Source organism: Macrobrachium nipponense, chromosome 27 (genome assembly GCF_015104395.2).
Source record: "Macrobrachium nipponense isolate FS-2020 chromosome 27, ASM1510439v2, whole genome shotgun sequence".
Classification (NCBI taxonomy): domain Eukaryota; kingdom Metazoa; phylum Arthropoda; class Malacostraca; order Decapoda; family Palaemonidae; genus Macrobrachium; species Macrobrachium nipponense.
In genome coordinates, this window is record NC_087216.1 from 42175723 (window position 1) to 42184271 (window position 8549).

Below are 8549 nucleotides of genomic sequence, written 5' to 3' on the forward strand. Positions count from 1 at the left end.
AGATGTTTTCCTGTCTTTTCCTCATTGGTATGATGAACTTCTTGCCGAAACATACATAAAAACATACGTAAAGCAAGCGAATGTCACGAGGTGAAACTCGAACGTGTAACTTACTTGAAGTCTATGGTCCAAACTGATTCATGAATCATTGAACCAGATACTTGCTTATGCGAGCCACAGGGATCTCTACAGATGCCCATTTCTGGGCTCAGCTCGTGTCGCTGCGCGAAATATCCTTTAATCTATTATTTCTAGGGTAAATGTACTAACACATACCAGAGAATAAATAAATAAACAAAAAGAAAAAGGTCAGTACAAACTGACTCGCTCACCCTCCAGAGGGGTGTCGGTATGACACTATGGCGAGTGAGACCACTACCACGAGCCGAATGCCCAATAGAAAAATCTCCCCACTAACAAAATCCCCACAAGAGGAGAGCCCGACCCACAGAGTGGGCAGCAACTACTACTACTCCATCCCATGCTGCTGACTGCTGCGCCTCTGGTGGCCATCTTTTCAGTTAGCGCACACGATACACACGTGCCCTTTTTTACTCTGTGTTTTTTTGTGCCCTTTTCTTTGGATTTATTTATCATGGAGCGTGCAGCCATCGCAGCAGCTAAGTTAAGTACTCAGCGTTTATTGCTAATTGTTTTTTCCGGCCCTGAGCCCGTATTTGCCGTTTTTTTAGGTATAAATACGAACTCTAGGTCGGAAGCATGGCAGCATGGTTCTGCCTCGTGGTGGTTCGTTCTTGGTCTCCCATACCCAGAAACTTCCCCTTACTTTAGTATGGACTCTATTTTAATCGTCCGGTTTGTTTTAGGGTAACAGTCTACACGGTTTTGTCCATGCATGCATGTCTTTTACCTTATGTAGGCTCCTTCTATCCAGACCTAGCCACGGCTCTTAGTATCGGCCCCGGCTAGCTTTGAGTGGTAGACTTTCCTTCGGGTTAGTCGTACACTCCTGGATTTTTTCTCCTACTATTGTTTGTTTTCTTCTTTCATGAATTATTTTCTTTTGAATTAGATTATATTATATTATGTTTAGGTTAGTGTAGGCGTCTGGGCTTGCTTAGCCTAGGTTATGGCCCATAGGGCCTATATGCTACCGCTCTTCAGTTCGGTTGCTTCCCGATAGCATCTCTCTGATCAGACGGGTTGTGTTTTCTAGGCATTATTGTTTCATTGTTTTGTATCTTACCGCCCCGTGGTCACTAACGTGATCACGGAGCAGCCAGACGCCTGTCCAGTCATCTTCCCCCCTCCCGCTCTTCCATAGAGTCGGGGGGGTAGGGTCGGTCTTTTCCCATGCTCGCTTCCGCATACCCGAGCCTGCTCCCTCTCCCCCCAGGCGAGGGAGTAGAGGGGACGGGGACAGACCCAGACTGGACTCGACCTCTCCAGCTTCTCGGTCCGGCCGGATGGTAGGGTGGGGGGACTGGCCTTTTCCCCCCTCCGTCGCTACTCCGTCGCTCCGTTGCTAGCTTGAGTCTGTATGTCCTCTCGCCCTTTCCCACCTTACTGGGGCTCCTTTACTACCGGAGACCTGGCATTCAGCGAAAGGTGCTATCCAACCCAGCAGGATGGACCGGGACATACAGTTTGGTCTCTTCTAACCACTCCGTCTCGCTGAGTCACACACTCCGCCCACGCACTGGACTTAGTCCGGGTACGTTTCGAGTTTTATAGGTTTAAGATCTGTTATGTTAAACTAGTAAGTTTATCTTTAGCTACCTTAAACCATCCCCCCCTCCCTTACCTGTCTCACCGGATCTCTCCGGGGTATAGCCTATTCAGGCGTTAAGGGAGGGGTTTATGCCCAAATTTTTTCCGAGCTCCGGCATGCAACGGAGTTCTTCTGCCCTTTAGCCTGTAAGTGATAGCCTTTAAGATACTCATGTGTCTTTTTCACTTACAGACCACCAAACTGTGAGCATCCGGGATGCGCCGCCCACACTTCAAGACCCATGTGGACATGAAGTTTGCCCGGTCCCATGCTCCATGCGCGACTCCGCACGGGGGACATCCAGGCCTGGTATCACGACATCACCATCTGTTATGATCTGGTGAGCCAGCTCTTAGACGGGGTAAGTATTCCAACTCCGTTAACTGGTCCTCATTTTTGTTATAGGTCTTAGTTTTTTTACATTAAATCTTCCAAACTTAAGATAAAATTCATGGTGTTTTTGCAGCCCCCTATAATTTTAAGTTAAGCTTTTAATTTAGTTTTAGTTTTTAAGTTTAATCTTAAAAAATCTTTATAATCAATACCCTCTCTTCCAGGCTCCGGCTGTGAGGATACCGCACTGGCAACCCTGCGGGCCTGGGTCGGTACTGATCTTCCCCGGAGGCAAGGCTACAGGCTACATCGACCCAGCAGAGGCGGCCCCGACTATCGCTTTCATTCAGCAACAGCTGGCTGCCTCGTTGACGGATCAAGGCCAGGACATCTCCTCGGAAGTCGCGACGTTGGACATTAATATTGAACCTATGGTAGGTGTAGACGACCTGTTGGTCGAGGTAGGTACGTTGGACGCCCAAGGGATGCCCTTGGGTGCCACTGGATCTTCTACCCCTGCAACCTCTCCATCCTTCCAAGGCTTTACAGGTACAGAGTTATATACTTCTCCTGACGCTTCCGTTAGACCCAAGGTCAAAGGTCAAGCAGTAAAAACCTTGACGAAGACGTCGTCGTCGTCTAAAAAGACGGCGTCGGCGTCATCTTCTTCTCGTAAGTCTCCGGCTAGAAATCCTGGAGCAGAGAGATCTAAAGCTTCTGGGTCCGGCTCTAAGTCCTCTAGGAGTAGATCCTCCAGGGAGAGATCACACGCTCCAGCGGAGTCGACAGTTCCGCTACCTTTGGTTCCGGTTCAGAGCCACCCTTCCACCTCCGCAGCAGCTCCGGCTTTGGACTCCAATGCTGGTCTGTTGCAACAAGTGGGCGATCTGGTTGGTTCTCTGAAAAACAGCATGGAACAAATGATCTCCCGGTTGTCTGATAGGATCACCTCTCAGGACAACATTATAGCCGGACTGAGCCAAGCTCCACTAGCCTCTCCCCCTCCTTTCAGCACAGGGGGAGCCCAATTACCCCCGTATGACTCTCTACCTCCGTTCTCAATGAAACAACCCTTGGAGAGTAGCGTCATACGCCCCCTTCCAAGACGGCTTATCTCTATCCCGGAATGTGGAACTCGGAGGATTGAAGACTTCGAGTTCTACCCGGAAGACCTTCAGCCTCCGTTCATCGGCTACGCCAGGCTTACCGCCTCGGCCATGACTCGGGACGATAGGTACCGAAAGAGACAGTCCTCTATTCACGAGACCAGGCTCAGAGAGAATGGCTCAGGTGTCTAGAGGACATGGATTGTTCCAATACGAAGATCCAACCATTTAAGAGTCCTTTTACGATCTTTACGATGGAAGAGAGTACCCCGCTCCCTTTCTTGACAAAGATCGCGACAACCACCATTCCAGCAGCCCAGAAGGGGGATTCGATGCCTCAGCTGAAGGAAGCAGATCCTACGTCTCCTTTACTTCCCTCAGCCGGTGAGTTGTGGGAAGATTTGCCCAATACCTTTTCAGCAGGCAAACTCAAACCAGACTGCGCTATGGAGCAGTTTGGTGAGAAGCTACCTAGGCTTCCAGATAGCCTTATCCAGGCAGAATTCGTTCATTCCAATCGAGGTTAGCCAGGTCGATTAATACCATGGCTATGACCGAGGTGGCTACCATTGCCTATGGTTCTGAGCCACTTTTTTAAGCTTCTTACCAAGTCTCTGACTCAAACGGTGCAGTCGGATATGTTTGAGTTCGCCACGGCTAGGACGAACTGTAGGAAACATGTCCTCCAAGAAGCAACAATTCGGCACGAGCCGAATAAGTTGCTTACATCAAGCATCTGGGGAGCAGACCTCTTCCCAGAGGCGATGGTGAAGGAGGTTCAGGCAGAGGCTACGAGATTGAACCAAAGCCTTAAAGATCGTTGGGGTCTTACGGCCAAGAGACGCCAGGATCAGGGGTTAAGGGTAGGGCTCAAAGGAAACCCAGACGTTTCAGCCCTACCAGAAGAAACAGCCACGCTTTTTCTCAGCAGGTTCCAGCTGTTCCGTTGGTGCAAGCAGCCCAACCTTCTACCTCCAAGGCTCAATCGCAGCCGATCTATGTTATCTCCCCTCAGCCTCAACCCTCCACCTCTTACGCTCTCTCTCCAGCCTACAATCAGGTCTTCGAGGGTCAAGCTTCCCAGAAGTACGACCGCTCGGGTAAGGGAGGCAGAGGTAAACGATCCTTTCGTGGGAGAGGATCGGGAGGGCCCTTTAATAGAGGAAAGCATTTCAGGGGAGGCCGAGGAGGCTACCAAAACCAATGAGGATTTTCAGGTAGGAGGGAGGCTGTTTCACTTCCGCCACCGGTGGAACTTCAGCAAGTGGGCGCAGAGCATTGTGTCAAAAGGCCTGTGGGTTGGGGCTGGATAGCGAACCCACCCCCATCCAGACCTTTCCGCCAACTTCCATCCAAAGAATTGACGGAGTATGCGGAGGACCTCCTTCAGAAAGGAGCTATAGCGAGAGTCAACAGGTTAAAATTTCAAGGTCGCTTATTCAGCGTGCCAAAGAAAGGCTCACAAAAAAGAAGGGTAATCTTAGACTTGTCCCGCTTAAACTTAGCCATTCGCTGCGACAAGTTCAAGATGCTCACGATCTCGCAGGTGCGGACCTTACTTCCCCGTGGGGCCGTCACCACCTCTATCGATCTTACAGACGCTTACTATCATATCCCTATTGCAAGACACTTCCGTCCGTATCTGGGCTTCAAGATAGGAGACCAGACATTCTCCTTCAAGGTAGTTCCTTTCGGGCTCAACGTAGCACCCAGGGTGTTCACGAAGCTGGCGGAAGTAGTAGTTCAACAACTAAGATCGCAAGGGGTTATGGTAGTAGCGTATCTCGACGACTGGTTGATCTGGGCTCCAACAGTCGAGGAATGCAACAGAGCAACACTGAAAGTGATTCAGTTCCTGGAATATCTAGGCTTCAAGATAAACAGGACCAAGTCAAGACTCACTCCAGAGTCAAACTTTCAGTGGCTGGGCATTCAATGGAATCTATCCTCCCATACTCTGTCGATTCCATCAACCAAGAGGAAAGAAATAGCGAAGTCAGTCAAGCAATTTCTGAGTCACAAACTTGCGTCAAGAACACTCAGGAAAGGATCCTGGGTTCACTCCAGTTTGCATCAGTGACAAACATCTTGATGAAAGCCAAACTGAAAGACCTAACCAGAATCTGGCGCTCACGAGCAAATGTCAGGTCCAGGGACAAATTATCCTCAGTCCCTCAGATTCTACGGAATCGACTCCGCCCGTGGGCGAAAGTCAAGAACTTGTCGATATCAGTGCCCTTCAGTTTTCCTCCTCCGGGGATTACCATCCACACAGAGCTTCATTAAGCGGTTGGGGAGGATATTCCCAGTTCAAGAAAGTTCAGGGAACTTGGTCACCTCAGTTCAGTCAGTTCCATATAAACGATACTGGAAGCAATGGCAGTGTTCTTGACTCTAAAAAGGTTACGTCCGCCAAAGTACTCCCATATAAAGCTAGTCTTGGACAGCGCAGTGGTAGTACATTGTATAAACAGAGGAGGCTCCAAATCACGTCATCTAAATCATGTCATGGTAGCCATCTTCTCCCTGGCGGACAAGTTCAGTTGGCATCTCTCCTCCACCCATATAGCTGGAGTGAGAAACGTCATAGCAGATGCTCTATCCCGATCAGTACCTCTAGAGTTGGAATGGTCACTGGAACAAACAGTTCGTTCCATTGGATTCTTCAGAGAGTTCCAGGCCTACAAGTGGATCTCTTCGCATCTCAAGCGAACCACAAACTCCCATGCTATGTGGCCCCCAACCTGGACCCTCTGGCCTATGCCACGGACGCCCTGGCTCTAGACTGGAACAACTGGGAGAAGATTTATGTCTTTCCTCCAGTGAATCTTCTCATGAAGGTACTGAACAAACTCAGGACATTCAAGGGTCAAGTGGCTCTAGTAGCCCCAGACTGGCCGAAGAGCAATTGGTACCCTCTAATTCTGGAACTGGGTCTTCGCCCTCTTCGGATTCCCAGTCCCAGGCTCTCCCAGTCAGTACAAACGAAGACTGTGTTCGCTTCCTCAGGAATTCTCAAAACCCTAACTTTATGGACTTCATGAAGTTTGCAGCGAAAAGGAATGCGGATATTGACAAAATATTCTCTTCTTGGAATCCGATAAAAGAGATTCAACTTTGAGACAGTATGATGCAGCTGTCAAAAAGTTAGCAACCTTCCTGAGAGAATCAGATATTAGATCATGACAATCAATTCAGCTATATCCTTGTTTTTCAGATCTTTATTTGAAAAAGGCTTAGCAGCTAGCACGATTACGACAAACAAGTCAGCCTTGAAAAAGATTTTTCATTGGTTTCAACATAGACTTGACAGATTCCTACTTCTCGTCTATTCCCAAGGCGTGTGCTAGACTTAGACCTTCTGTAAGGCCTACGTCAGTATCATGGTTCTTAAACGATGTTCTAAAGCTGGCTTCAGAAACTGATAATGACACATGTTCGTTTATAATGCTCTTAAGAAAAACTCTATTTTTATTAAGCTTGGCCTCAGGAGCTAGAATTTCAGAACTGTCGGCTTTATCCAGAGATCCGGATCATATTCAGTTCCTTCCCACAGGGGAAGTGCTACTTTCTCCGGAACGTAGTTTTATAGCTAAGAATGAAGATCCTTTGATGAGGTGGGAACCATGGAAGGTACTACCCCTTCCACAAGATGTATCTCTTTGCCCAGTTTCGACCTTACGAGCCTTTCTGTCTAGGACCTCCTCATCCTCATCGGGTCCTCTCTTTAAGAGAGAAAAAGGTGGTACTTTATCTATTAAAGGCATCAGGCAGCAAATCCTGTACTTCATTAAACAAGCCAATCCTGACTCTTTTCCAAAAGCACATGATGTCAGGGCAGTAGCCACCTCAATTAACTATTTCCAACATATGAACTTCGATGAGTTGAAAAAATATACTGGATGGAAATCGCCGACAGTATTTAAACGTCATTACTTAAAGTCCTTGGAAGCTCTGAAATTTTCAGCAGTAGCGGCGGGTAACATAGTTTCCCCCGACTCTGCCTAATCTTTAGTAGAAGATCCAGTCCTCCTTTCTACCTGTCTCACCCAGCAGTTCGTCTATTCCTGCCTTGTTCATCTACGGTTACCTTGGGTCTTAGCTGCTTTTATGATGATATGGTGGGTGTCCCTTATTTTTTTGCTAGGGGCACTCACAATCGATTGTATATATTGATCTCTTGGGATGTCATCCCCTTATTTTTTATGCTAGGGGATACATCTTATTTGTAATGGTTACGGGTTTTGTATATTAAGTTATATACATTCCTTTATATATTATTATTGTTGAAGTTTGTTTTGTTCAGCTTATTGTTTTAATTGCTCTAGATTTTTTGATACATATCATTACACAGATACCATTTCTGTACATATATGCCATATTACCCCTGTATATATGTAAATTACCTTAAGTTAAGAAATATTATTAGAATTAACTTTAATTTAAGCAATATTTCTATTTTGTATCATTGTGTATATGTATCTTTATTAGCAATTATATTCTTTTATTTTATTTTATCTTTTATTTGAGACCTCTTTTTGTTTTGTTGAATTTTTTTTTACAATCTTGTGCTATTTCTCTGGTACGATTTCGCGCAGCGACACGAGCTGAGCCCAGAAAAGGGATTTTGACGTAAGGAAAAATCTATTTCTGGGCGATTGGCTCGTGTCGCCAGCGAAATCCCGCCCTACCCATCCCATCGCTCAAGATTGTCTGCTAACTTCAGGATGGCCACCAGAGGCGGGCAGCAGTCAGCAGCATGGGATGGAGTAGTAGTAGTTGCTGCCCACTCTGTGGGTCGGCTTCTCCTCTTGTGGGGATTTTGTAGAGGGAGATTTCTATTGGCATTCGGCTCGTGGTAGTGGTCTCACTCGCCATAGTGTTCATACCGACACCCTCTTGGAGGGTGAGCGATGTCAGTTTGTACTGACCTTTTTTCCTTTATTTATTTATTTCTCTGGTATGTGTTAGTACATTTACCCTAGAAATAATAGATTAAAGGATATTTCGCTGGCGACACGAGCCAATCGCCCAGAAATAGATTTTTTTTTTTTTTTTTTCTTTTTCCTTACGTCAAAATCCCTTTTCTCACAATTTCTTTGCCAATAATTATCAAAATTTACGATAACAGAAGAAATATTGCATTTTCTTATACGGATGAATGTTTTAGGCTTATTGAGTTATGTTTACTAATTACCCTGTAACTACGAAAGTAAGAGGAATTTTGACGAAATATTTCATATACGTATTCTCAATTGCCATATGAAGCTCCATGAATTTTTTCATGACTTTGCATTTTTTGCCCTATACCACCATATATAGGGGTTCCGGCCGGCCCCCTTAAAGGGGTAACCAGTTATTGGTGCCAAATCTGGTTC

General features: G+C 46.6%; 1 protein-coding gene across 4 annotated transcripts in view; it reads left to right on the forward strand.

The window, feature by feature from the left end:
* The window catches only part of LOC135201054 (GPN-loop GTPase 2-like), a 307395-nt gene that overhangs the window by 220537 nt on the left and 78309 nt on the right, over window positions 1-8549 (forward strand). The window lies entirely within an intron of this gene.